This window comes from Bison bison, unplaced genomic scaffold, assembly GCF_000754665.1.
Source record: "Bison bison bison isolate TAMUID 2011002044 unplaced genomic scaffold, Bison_UMD1.0 scf7180017864460, whole genome shotgun sequence".
NCBI lineage: Eukaryota > Metazoa > Chordata > Mammalia > Artiodactyla > Bovidae > Bison > Bison bison.
Window position 1 is genome coordinate 2,594,654 of NW_011495022.1, and position 11,268 is coordinate 2,605,921.

An 11,268-nucleotide genomic window follows, 5' to 3' on the forward strand; every position below is an offset into this window, starting at 1 on the left:
CTGGGATAAGAACCACTGTTTTGGGATCAAGTCAGTTTCCCCCATCTGTAAACTATGATCAAATAAGTAATATTTGCATTTAGCCAATGCAGAAAAAAAAGTACTATGCCCATAAGGGCCCTATAATTTAAAATGTGTTCATGGTTAAGGCTCTTTGCTAAGTCACTTCACTCGTGTCCGACTCTGTGCGACCCCATAGACGGCAGCCCATCAGGCTCCCCCGTCCCTGGGGTTCTCAAGGCAAGAACACTGGAGTGGGTTGCCATTTCCTTCTCCAATGCATGAAAGTGAAAAGCGAAAGTGAAGTCGCTCAGTCATGCCCGACTCTTCGTGACCCCATGGACTGCAGCCTACTGCCGGGAGCCAGCATATTGCATACTGAGTATTGCATATTGCATATTGAGTGCAGCACTTTCCACAGCATCATCTTTCAGGATCTGGAATAGCTCAACTGGAATTCTATCACTGCTGGGAGCCAGCGTGAGGAATTCCGCCCATGACAAAGGTCATGAGGAAGGAGGCTCGGCATACCCAAAGGCGGAATCGAGCCTCAGGAGTCCCCCTGGAAATTCTTGAGCATCTACCCCGAAAACCAGAGTCTGCCTACTTTCTGCTTTGTGCTTTCACCTACACCTCTGACTTTACGGGGGGCTGTCCCCCACTACCTCTCTCTGAAAAAAGAGTTAGCTTACAGCTCCAGTTAATAATTCCTGGGTGTGACAGTGTTTAACCTACTAACTCCTTTGGAAACCCTCTAGCCTGCCTAAATAGGTTTTTCCGGCCACATGTGATTGTTCAGAGCCTCCCAACTGTGAGAGGCAGGAGATGTTCTAAACTGTCTAAACACAGATTCCTTTGAGTAGTTAAAAGACTGATTAGAAATTGTATTGGTGAAGGGTTTTTCACTTATTGGGCCAATGTTTGCTGCTAAGTCTCCATACTCCTTACCTACTGTGTCCTTGGCAGTGTATTGATTGATATAATGGGTGTATAGAAATGTAAGTAGTAGCCTCAATGTTTGTAACCTTGGACCCTTGAGTTAAGTCTTTTCTTGATTGAGCCCACCTCACCTTTGCCCTATAGGAATGCAGCTTTGTCCAATGCTTTTTTGGAGGCTGGTGCCTGACTTTGGAATAATCACCTTTAGAGAAAGATAAGTTTCTTAAAATGTTAACAGGCCTCCTGGCCAGAAGATGATGTAATTCACCTGAACTTTTGCATATGATAAGTTTGAAAGCCTGGCTTCGATTAGGACCAGGAACTGCTGTCCTTGCATGACTCCACCCCTTCCCCCATTATCCTCTATGCACAACTTAAAGTATAAAAACTACTTTGGAAAATAAAGTGCGGGCCTTGTTCACCAAAACTTGGTCTCCCCATGTCGTTCTTTCTCTTACCTTCTGGCTGAATTGTTCAGCCTCTTTTCTTTACTGAATTTTCCTACTGAGCTATCCTTATTTCAGCCTCTTTTCTCCACTGAATTTCCTCACTGAGCTATCCTTATTCTATTACTCTTTATATCCTTAATTAACGTTTAATTAAGCAGTTGTTTCCTGATCCTCGCCTACGCCGTGTCTCCTTCGAATACCCTGGATCAGCCGGGGCTGGACCCCGGCAGCCTACCAAAAGTTTGATTCAATATCAAATTAAGAGGAACATTACAGCAAGTAATTTAGCCCCCAACAATATACAGTGATCAAAGATGGGGAAAGAGAAATTTGTGATTAACTACAACCCACTGTGCTTGAAGATGTATCTGATTTTGATGGTGAGATTTCTCAGTAGATTTCTCATGTAGATGGCAGAGTATACAGCTCAGTGATTCACTCTGGTGTCCAGAATGAGTAATGGCCTAGATGATGGACTCAAAATCCTATAAGTTAAAGTGTTAGTCACTCAGTCATGTCCAGCTCTTTATAACCCATGGACTGTAGCCTGCAGGGCTCCTCTGTCCATGGAATTCTGCAGGCAAGAATACTGGAGTGGTAGCCATCCTCTTCTCCAGGGGAACTTTCCAACCCAGGGATCAAACCCGGGTCTCCTGCATTGCATGCAGATTCTTTACCATCTGAGCCACCAGGGAAGCCCAAATGCCTATAGACGTCATTCAAAAAAAAGCCAACCCAATGAATCACTTTACCTCCCTGGACCAAAACAGTCAGATCAGGCAATGGAGCCATTAGGCTGTGACACATCAGACTCTGAAATGACAACCTCGGGGCTGGCAAAAATGATTCAGACCTTATCACCATGGAAATTAGATTTCCCAGCTAAGAACCATGGGCCATCTGGTTTTGTAAGTTTTCCTCCTTCATAGGCAAGTCTGGCAGGTGTTAGCTTAATCTCAGAAAATCATCATTCTCACAGTGCACAAATTTTATATAAATAATAAAATGCCAAAAGAGAAAGTGAATAAAGACTAAGAGAGTGTTATGTGTAAACTACAGGGGAGATGCTTCATGTAAGGAGAGAAGAAAGTGATCTTAAAGCAGAAATCTTACCTCAAAAGCCTTTAGACCAGGCAGGTAACATATAAGGCTAGTTATTTAAGACTTAGGGGAAGGTAAAGACTACCACATTTCAGTCCTTGAAATAGTAAAAAGACCATATTTTTTAATCATCCAAGAGAAGCCAGGTGTGTGTGTGTGTGTGTGTGTGTGTGTGTGTGTGTGTGTGTGTGTATCTTATGTCAGGTATCCAGATTGCCCAATGTTGGCAATTAACTCAATTTTTAAAAATAAACTTCTATAGATTAAAAAAATTAAGCCTAAAATTTGGCCAGTAGGCCACCAGTTTGCAAGCTAAGCTTTAGAATTTAACTTTAAATAATATAATAAATAATAAGCAGAAAGCTCCCATCGTACCACCCCCACCACTGCTGCTGCTCTTGTGCCTCCAAGAAAATAAGGGTGTGAGTAGAGGATAAATACTGCAAAAGATCCCCAAGAGCAATGATGGTACATCCTCCCATTCTGGGGGTCTCTGACCTCAGAAAGTAGAAAGCTTTCTATAACTGGGAGGGATGGGTCCAAACGGTGAAGACCCTGGGCCTAAAATGTCAAATAGCATATTTCAGGTGGCTCTGAAAACAATAACTGCAAATATCAAAGGTGACAAGGGGCCCATAGTGAGCACTGCTGGTGTATTATTCATTTCAGCCTCATGTGCAAAAATAATACAATCAATTGTCTATTTATTCACTATGAAAGATTATAAAAACTGGATGCATTTTAAGAATGTGTACAGCATGCATATATAATGAAAGCAAGGATAACCTTTCAGTCATTTTCAGGATTAGGTCTGCAGGCTCATTACTCAAGAAGGGAAAGGGACCGTCTTATTCTCACATGATGCCAGACATCAGACAACAAGAGGTTCAATATTTTGGCATGTTTTTTACTTCCTATCTTTAAGAATATTACTGCAGAACTTTTTATTAAGATGGCTAAACATGACTAGAATGACCATGCCTTATTTTTGGATCTGATAGACACATAAGAGATAGAAAAAAAACATGTTCCTGAGATTTGGTAATATTTCCTAATCTTTTGCTGTTATTGAGCATTGACTAATCTAATCCTGCTTTTGATTTTTTTTTAAGTTTTTTTTTTTTTTTGGATGTGGACCATTTTTAACATCTTTATTAAATTTGTTACAATATTGCTCCTGTTTTATGTTTTGGTTTTTGGCCGTGAAGCATGTAGGATCTTATTTTCCTGACTAGGGATTAAACTTGCACCCCCTGCATTGGAAGGCAAAGTCTTAACCACTGGACAGCCAGGTCCTGCTTCTAATTTTGAACTTGCATTATCCTAACTCACCTTGTAACTGGGGGTCAAAGCCTTCTAGGTTGGCTTTAAGGTAAAAGCTGTTTGAAGCAGTTTATCCTCAGGTGCCCGTAGCTTTGACTGGAGAATTTGGTCTGTCAACTGAGGCTTCTGGGGTTATCTGGTAAATTAGGAGTGGTTTCTCGATTTCTTTTTTCAGGAAGGGGCAGAAGCTGAAAAAGAGAGATACTACAGTTGTATAGCACGTCTCCATAGACCTTTCATGAGCCTCTGTGGCCAACAGAAAATTCTTTCCAATTTATCTTTAGAGGAGAAAGTTCATAAGGGATGGCATTTGAGATTTTACCTCCTTTGTTCAATCTTATGTAATCTCAAAGACGTAACCACTGGGCTCCTCGGCATAATTTATATCTTACCCAGAGCGGGGAGTAAGAAAACTCTCAACTTACAGAGCAAGTATTTTCTAAAAGGAAATGAAGCATATTTTCTAGAAACATGTTTACACCTCCAATTAAATGTAAACATCGAAGAGTTTTTTTCATCTTTTAAATCTGTATTGGGTTATAGCTGATTTACAATACTGTGTTAGTTTCAGGTGTGCAGCAAAGTGAATCTGTTATATATACATACGCCCAGTCATTTTTAGATTCTTTCAGTTTTTTAAAACAGTCACTATGAAGTGGTTCCACTGCACAAAAATGTACGATCCCAATATCCTGATGAAGACCTATTAATGGTCTCTTATTTGCCCTGGGTAGAATTATTGCCAAATCCCTAGAACAATCCTCTAGCAAAAAGAGCTAACTATACTAGCAAAGCATAGTGTTCAACTTGGCATCATATCTCAGAAGGCAAAGAAACAATATTGAGAAGACAAAAGCATGTTCACTTTAAGTTTTTTTAAAAAAGGAAAATAAATATCTGACCCTGAAATGTGACAACAGTTTTTTCCTTCAAGTCTCAGACCTCTCTCTAGCAGCCTTGTTTATTCACAAGGGAGCTGTAAAAATGACTCCTCAGGTCTGATTATCTCTCAAGCCTATTCTTTCATTCTGCTGTAGTTTTTTCTCATTTTACCTATGGAGAAGAAAAAAAAAAGCAATACACATATACTAAAAAACTAGGACTTAAAAGTTCAAAAGATTTCTACTTAGTATCTTGTGTATGGTTGCTCTTTAAGTATCATTTTTATACAAAAAGTGTTTGTTCATTTAGAGCTCCTTTAACTCTACCAAAAAAGCTTTTGAAGTCTCTACTGTGTTGTAAGACAATTCTGCGCATCTTACAATTACTAAATAAAATTTAATAAAATTTAAATTTGATTATGATGATGACACAGAAGAACTAGGGTTAGCATCCATCAAGCTTATTTTTGTATGCTCAGCATTATATGTTTATTTTCTGCAAACACTACTCAATCTATGCTTTTTAATCCCATATAATTATAGGCAGACTGAATATGAATGGTCAGCTATAGAAACTCCCCTATACTGCAGTTCTCTGCATGCACTGCCCTAGTCTTACTCTGCATAACTTCTTACTATCCTGTAATAGCAAACAGGAAGGTAAGGGAGAACAGAGGACCACAGGGTAATAGCAAAGTTTCCTCTCTTTCTCTGTTTCCTCCAATCCAGTGGCAGAGAAGGAGAAGGGTGGTTGAATCTTGCTAACTGTGCCTAAAGAACGCCCTCCCTCCCACATCACACACACTGCGTGCACGTCCTGTGTCTAGCCTGTGTGAACCGCATCTTGGCCTGGGTTCCATTTTTTACTTCACTCATCTCTTTCTGCATAGTCTTGGCTTCAAAATCCAGCTCAAAACCACAACTTCCACCTCTTTCATCGATATTCCCAGCTAGAAAGGAGTTCCTCATCATCACACCTGGTACTTTGGTCAATTCTGACTAATGTGAGTCTGACCTGGTCTTTCATGCTGCTTACACCTCTCATCTTACCAGGCTGTGCTGACTCTGGAAGTAGGGACCAGACCGCAGTTTCTTGTACACTGTAAGTGTGGGAGTTAAAAAGTGAATTTAGAAGTTCTCTATTTATATGTACTTTGCAAAAGGTATTTCTGAGACTATAATTAATGTTTATACTGACGTTCTGCATCACTTTCAAAAGGGCAACAAATCACTATATAGTGTAGTGCCTTCTATAACCTTCAGGGGGACTGACTGTTCTACATTAAAAAATTACCAATCTATCAATACATATTTCACATAAAATCAAATGTCCCTGATACCAGAAATATTAGGAATAATCATTTTAATTCATCTTCAAAAACTTCATTAGTACAGAAAGAGTTATATTGTCACATTCAATTTCCAAATTTCTGGGTGACCAATTTATTGTTTTACTCAAAAACCAGGAAGTTAACCAAGTGGCAACTAAACTTTAATTAGAAACTATAAAGGATCTTGTTTTACGTCGCACATAAACTGCGTACGGGGCAGAAGTTCAAAGGCTCTAAGCTTACAAAGTTCAAGTCTGATTACTCCTTGTGACAGTACACACTGAAGTTTAATTCCTAAAACCCTCATTAAAAATAAACTCAGAGAAGGGAAAATGTAGTTTCTTTTTAAAACTATAGGCAAAATCGATGCTTTAAAAGAAAACATTATATCTGCTTTTTATCAAAATACACTAAAGGAATCATGTTCTAGCTTAATGATAGCCTCTGCAGTTTGACACCCACCTGCTCAGCTCTTAATAAATTAATAGTTGGAAAGGTTGGAAAGGCTGATTTGAACAAAGTCTTTTATGCTAGACAGTACTTGAGTAGGTGTCTCTGCAAAATCTCAACAGGGGAGTTGAGTGGTGTGGCAAAGGTTCCTTCTGAATGGCTCATTCAGGAACCAAATGATCCATTATCTTTGCAACAGAATTTTTCCTGTAAATTATGTGACTAATCCTCCTACAGCCTGAATTTTGCCCACCAGACACCATGTTCTTGTCTGGCACAGTCCCCACACAGTCTATTCAGGTCTTATTCAAGCCCTTCTACTAAGCACATGATGTATTCTACCAAGGACTAGACTGTCCCTTTAGCACTAAGTCAGTGCAGAGAAAGGAGAGGCAACTCCATCACTCTGTAAAATACTAAAGAAAAGATTCTTAAAACAGTAAAGGCAGTAAAGATGACCAGAATAACCAGAAGAGTATATTTACACAAAGCTAGCAGTCTCCATAGCAAAGTCTATTTTACAACTATTTTCTGTACAACATGTGGCCCATGGTTTTGATTCAATGTGCACATCACTTCCATGAAGGAAGTTTGTTCGTGATATAGGGTTAAAAATCTTAAATTGCTTTCCCAGAAAACCGTAGCCCAAGACACCATGTAAGACCCTTCTTCATTATCTTGCTTACCTTGCCTACTGTCTCCATTAAATACCTTAGTTGGTAAAAGGAATTATTTTGCTTTTCTCTCTGGCAGCAATGTTTAGACAAAAAATTGATGGTTCTCTTTTTACCTGTGATAAAATCTCAATACATTGAGACTTTATACACTGTGTCTAATTGCAGATGGTGATTGCAGCCATGAAATTAAAAGACACTTACCTCTTGGAAGGAAAGTTATGACCAACCTAGATAGCATATTTCAAAAGCAGAGACATTACTTTGCCAACAAAGGTCCATCTAGTCAAGGCTATGGTTTTTCCAGTGGTCACGTATGGATGTGAGAGTTGGACTGTGAAGAAAGCTGAGTGCCAGAGAATTGATGCTTTTGATCTATGGTGTTGGAGAAGACTCTTGAGAGTCCCCTGGACTGCAAGGAGGTTCAACCAGTCCATTCTAAAGGAGATTAGTCCTGGGTGTTCTTTGGAAGGAATGATGCTAAAGCTGAAGCTCCAGTACTTTGGCCACCTCATGCGAAGAGCTGACTCATTGGAAAAGACTCTGATGCTGGGAGGGATTGGGGGCAGGAGGAGAAGGGGATGACAGAGGATGAGATGGCTGGATGGCATCACTGACTCGATGGATGTGAGTTTAGTGAACTCCGGGAAGTTGGTGATGGACAGGGAGGCCTGGCGTGCTGATTCATGGGGTTGCAAAGAGTCGGACACGACTGAGCGACTGAACTGAACAGAAATCCCAGAGAGTACAGTTTTAGTGCTACAACCCAACAGAATTTATGGAAACATGTGCTGAGGTAAGTTTCCGAAGAAAACCAAGACTCCAAGCACTTTCACCTAGCAACTATGGTGGCTTTCTTGTCAATAACTGAAGAGCAGACTTTTAAACTGAAAATTTATTTAATCTCATTAATCTTACCATATATCACAGAAATTAAAGGGCATTTCAAACAGTAAGGAAAGCATATGAAAATCAAGCAAAAGGAAAGTACAGACACAGTACTGAGTTTAGAGTACAAAGAAGGATGACGGGGGAAGAAAGGCAGAGAGTGGGTTTCAAAGGTCTTCTTCAATGCTGATGAAAGACCAGATTTCACTGGGTGGGCTGTAGAGGACTGAAGTGGAGTTTAGAGTAGAGGAGTTATGTGATTATGCTTCAGGGAGGCAGAACCAGGAGGACAAATTGGAGGAGAGAAAACCCAGATGCAAGAGAGAATCTCGGAAGATAAAGCAGCCAAAGAGGGAGGGCAGAGCTGCTGAGGACAATGGGCAGTCAGGAGGGACAAACGAAAAGCTCATATTTGAGAAGGCAGAATGGGTCCCATTTGTCCTCACTTATTTCTTGTTTTTTAACAAAATAATGGAAAATAAAGCATATCTGGAAATACAGCCAATATTTTATAGTAACTATATGCAGAAAATAACCATTAAAAACTGTGAAGTGCTACACTGTACACATGAAACTTATGTAATACTGAATACCAAATATATCTCAATTAAAAAAAGAAAAGAAAGCATTGCCTATTTTTTTCAGAAATGTGACTGCAGTATAAGATATGGTCAATATGCTAACAAACTAAAATAATGTACTCAACACAAAACATATTTTTCTCATTCTGTTACATATCTATGATCTAGGCCAATTTCCCCAAATTTTTTTGGTTTGTATTTAACTTGGCTGAAATTGAGACATATTTCTCTGAGGGTAGGGAAATGTAACATTTCTGCAACTCCCAGAAGCTGAGCACAAGGAAAGGCCTGGCAACTATTGAGAACTCAAAGAACAAAAAATTCTTCCACATTAAACAGCTCTGTTAATACGAACAAAAACTCAGATGACTGATTATACAGGTAAGAATTCTGATTATCGATTACTTAAAGGAGTCTTCAATTTTATTATTCCCTTGACAATTTCTGTTATATATCCAAACAACACATATTACAGAAACCATTCAATGGTTCTATTACATGATTCAAAAATTTTCTTTAATATTTTATTTAAAAGAGAATGTCCTTAACTGTAAAGCTTTGGACAATTCCTAATCTTTGGACAATCCTAATTTTCCAAAAGTCGTATGGTACACAGCAAGAGTCAGCATTTTCTCTGTGAAGGCCCAAATTAGTAAATGAAACATTTTAGGTTATGTGGGCCATGCATTGTACCACTTAATGCAACTATTCAACTCTGCCCTTGTAGCACCGGAAAGCAGTCACAGGTAATATGTAAATGAATGATCATGATGTGTTCCAATAAAACTTTATTTGGCCCATGGACTTTAGCTTGCTGACCCCAGTCTAGCTAATTATTCCACTGTGGCAACCTGGTATGGTTTCATTGTTCTTATCTAACTGGTGTGCAAAATTCTGATGAAGTAATAATAAAAAAAAAATTACTGGGAAAACAGGCTCCAAGAAAAATCTCCACTGCTGGTGTAGTGATAAAAGGGAAAACAAAAAGAAAAGGTTCTAAGGAAGGGATGGATTCAAGGAGATGAGAAGTTTGGGTAAATTAAGAACATAGAGTTGATGATGTCTCAGATCACTGCTAAGAGAGTCCAGCATATATTCTAGGTGGAAAAGGAAAATATGACTCATGAAACCATTTTAGGAAGTACTCCAATTAGTGCCAAACATGCTTATTAATTAGGAGAAAACTTCAGGGAAAATTTGCCCTATTAATTAAAAATATGTTTAAGAAATGCATGAATCTTGACGGAATACTCATGTGAGAAAAAGCCAGGGAATTTGGAAATTTATGCAAGTCTCCTATCATACTTTCTTCATGACTTCTGATGATTATACTATATTAATGATAGAACAGAGGCTAAAATAAGATAATAGTATCATCAAAGCTTACCAATCTCTGTTTAAATCTGTAAAAAAGTTATAACAAAAACTATCTTAATTCAATTACATCAACTTAACGAGGCTACCACTAATTTATCATCGAAAGTGACTTACTAGTTCTATGCAAATTCCTTCTCTGGGCCTCCGGTTCCTCACATGCAAAATGCAGCCGGTTCCTGGAGGTGTTTGAGGATTAGGCAAGCTAATGCCCACAGTGTTCAGAACAGACCCAGCACACAGGAAGTGCTCAAATGCCTCAAGGCTGATGCTGCTCCCGATTCGCCTCCCCAGCCAGCTTTACCAGATACTCCTCCTCTGCCCTTGTCTTCTCATTCTGGGCTCCCCTGGGTGGCCCTGACTCACCCAGAGGGCTTCAATCTACCATTTTCTAGAGCAGCTAAATCTCTCTCTCCAGTGCTGAGTTCTTTTCCAGACTGCATTTCCAGCTGTACAGTAGACATTCCCATTGGTATATATTATGGCACCTGAAACTCAGCAGGCCCAAAAATCAAGCCCCAAATCTTTCTACTCTTGCCCTTTCCTCTCCTTTAGTTTTTGTTAATGACATCACTGTATATGCTTAAGCCAAGCTAGAAATGACAGTTACTTTTAACTATTTTATGTGAGACTTTCCCATTTAACTCACCCTGGGTCCTCTCTCTCACTTCTGTCTCCTGAACATCTTTCAGAGACATGGTTCTTCTTGCCATCTCAGATAGATCTTTTTGTATCTGCCTCCTGATTTCTCTGCTTCTAATCCTTCTCTCCTCCAAGCCATCTTTCATTGTCATCAGAGTCATCTTTCTTAAAACATATATTGGATCGTGTTATTCTCAATTGCTTGGGGGAAGGGGCCCACAGACCTACACGTGAGCTTCTGGGCACCCGGAAAGCCTCTGAAACTGAATACAAAAATTTGTGAGCCCTTGATTTTTTTTTTAAGGTCTCTGTCAGAGAAAATAATTTTTAAACTATTTAGCAGGGTACAGTCTGCAATCTTAAATTGCCCCTTAGTCACTCTCTCCATGTTTTAGATACAGTGAACACCACACGTTCCTACAGACATGCACATCCAATGCCCTTTTGCCTCCCCAACCTTTGCATGTTTGTTTGCCCAACCTGTGATGCTCTTCTCTGCCGGAGCGTGAGCACATGAGCATCCTTTAAGTCCTGGCTCAGGCCTCAAATGTTACCTCTGTGAAGCCTTGCCCCACCCGCTGGGGACCTGGTGGGGCGGCGGCCGCGGGGCCGACCTGGGGCGCTCAGAAGGACCC

At 39.8% G+C, this 11,268-nt stretch overlaps 1 protein-coding gene across 6 annotated transcripts in view; it reads right to left on the reverse strand.

Annotated features, from left to right (window-relative positions):
* The window catches only part of OSBPL6 (oxysterol binding protein-like 6), a 154,824-nt gene that overhangs the window by 113,969 nt on the left and 29,587 nt on the right, over positions 1–11,268 (reverse strand). For 4 of the 6 annotated variants that reach the window (XM_010859766.1, XM_010859760.1, XM_010859761.1 and 1 more), the window contains one exon: positions 3,822–4,000. The exons of 1 other annotated variant lie outside the window; for it this stretch is intronic. The gene's annotated coding sequence lies outside the window, so the exon portion shown is untranslated. Of the gene's footprint in view, positions 1–3,821; positions 4,001–10,108; positions 10,128–11,268 lie in introns of those variants that run through there. One more of the 6 variants, XM_010859764.1, reaches the window with a different exon arrangement.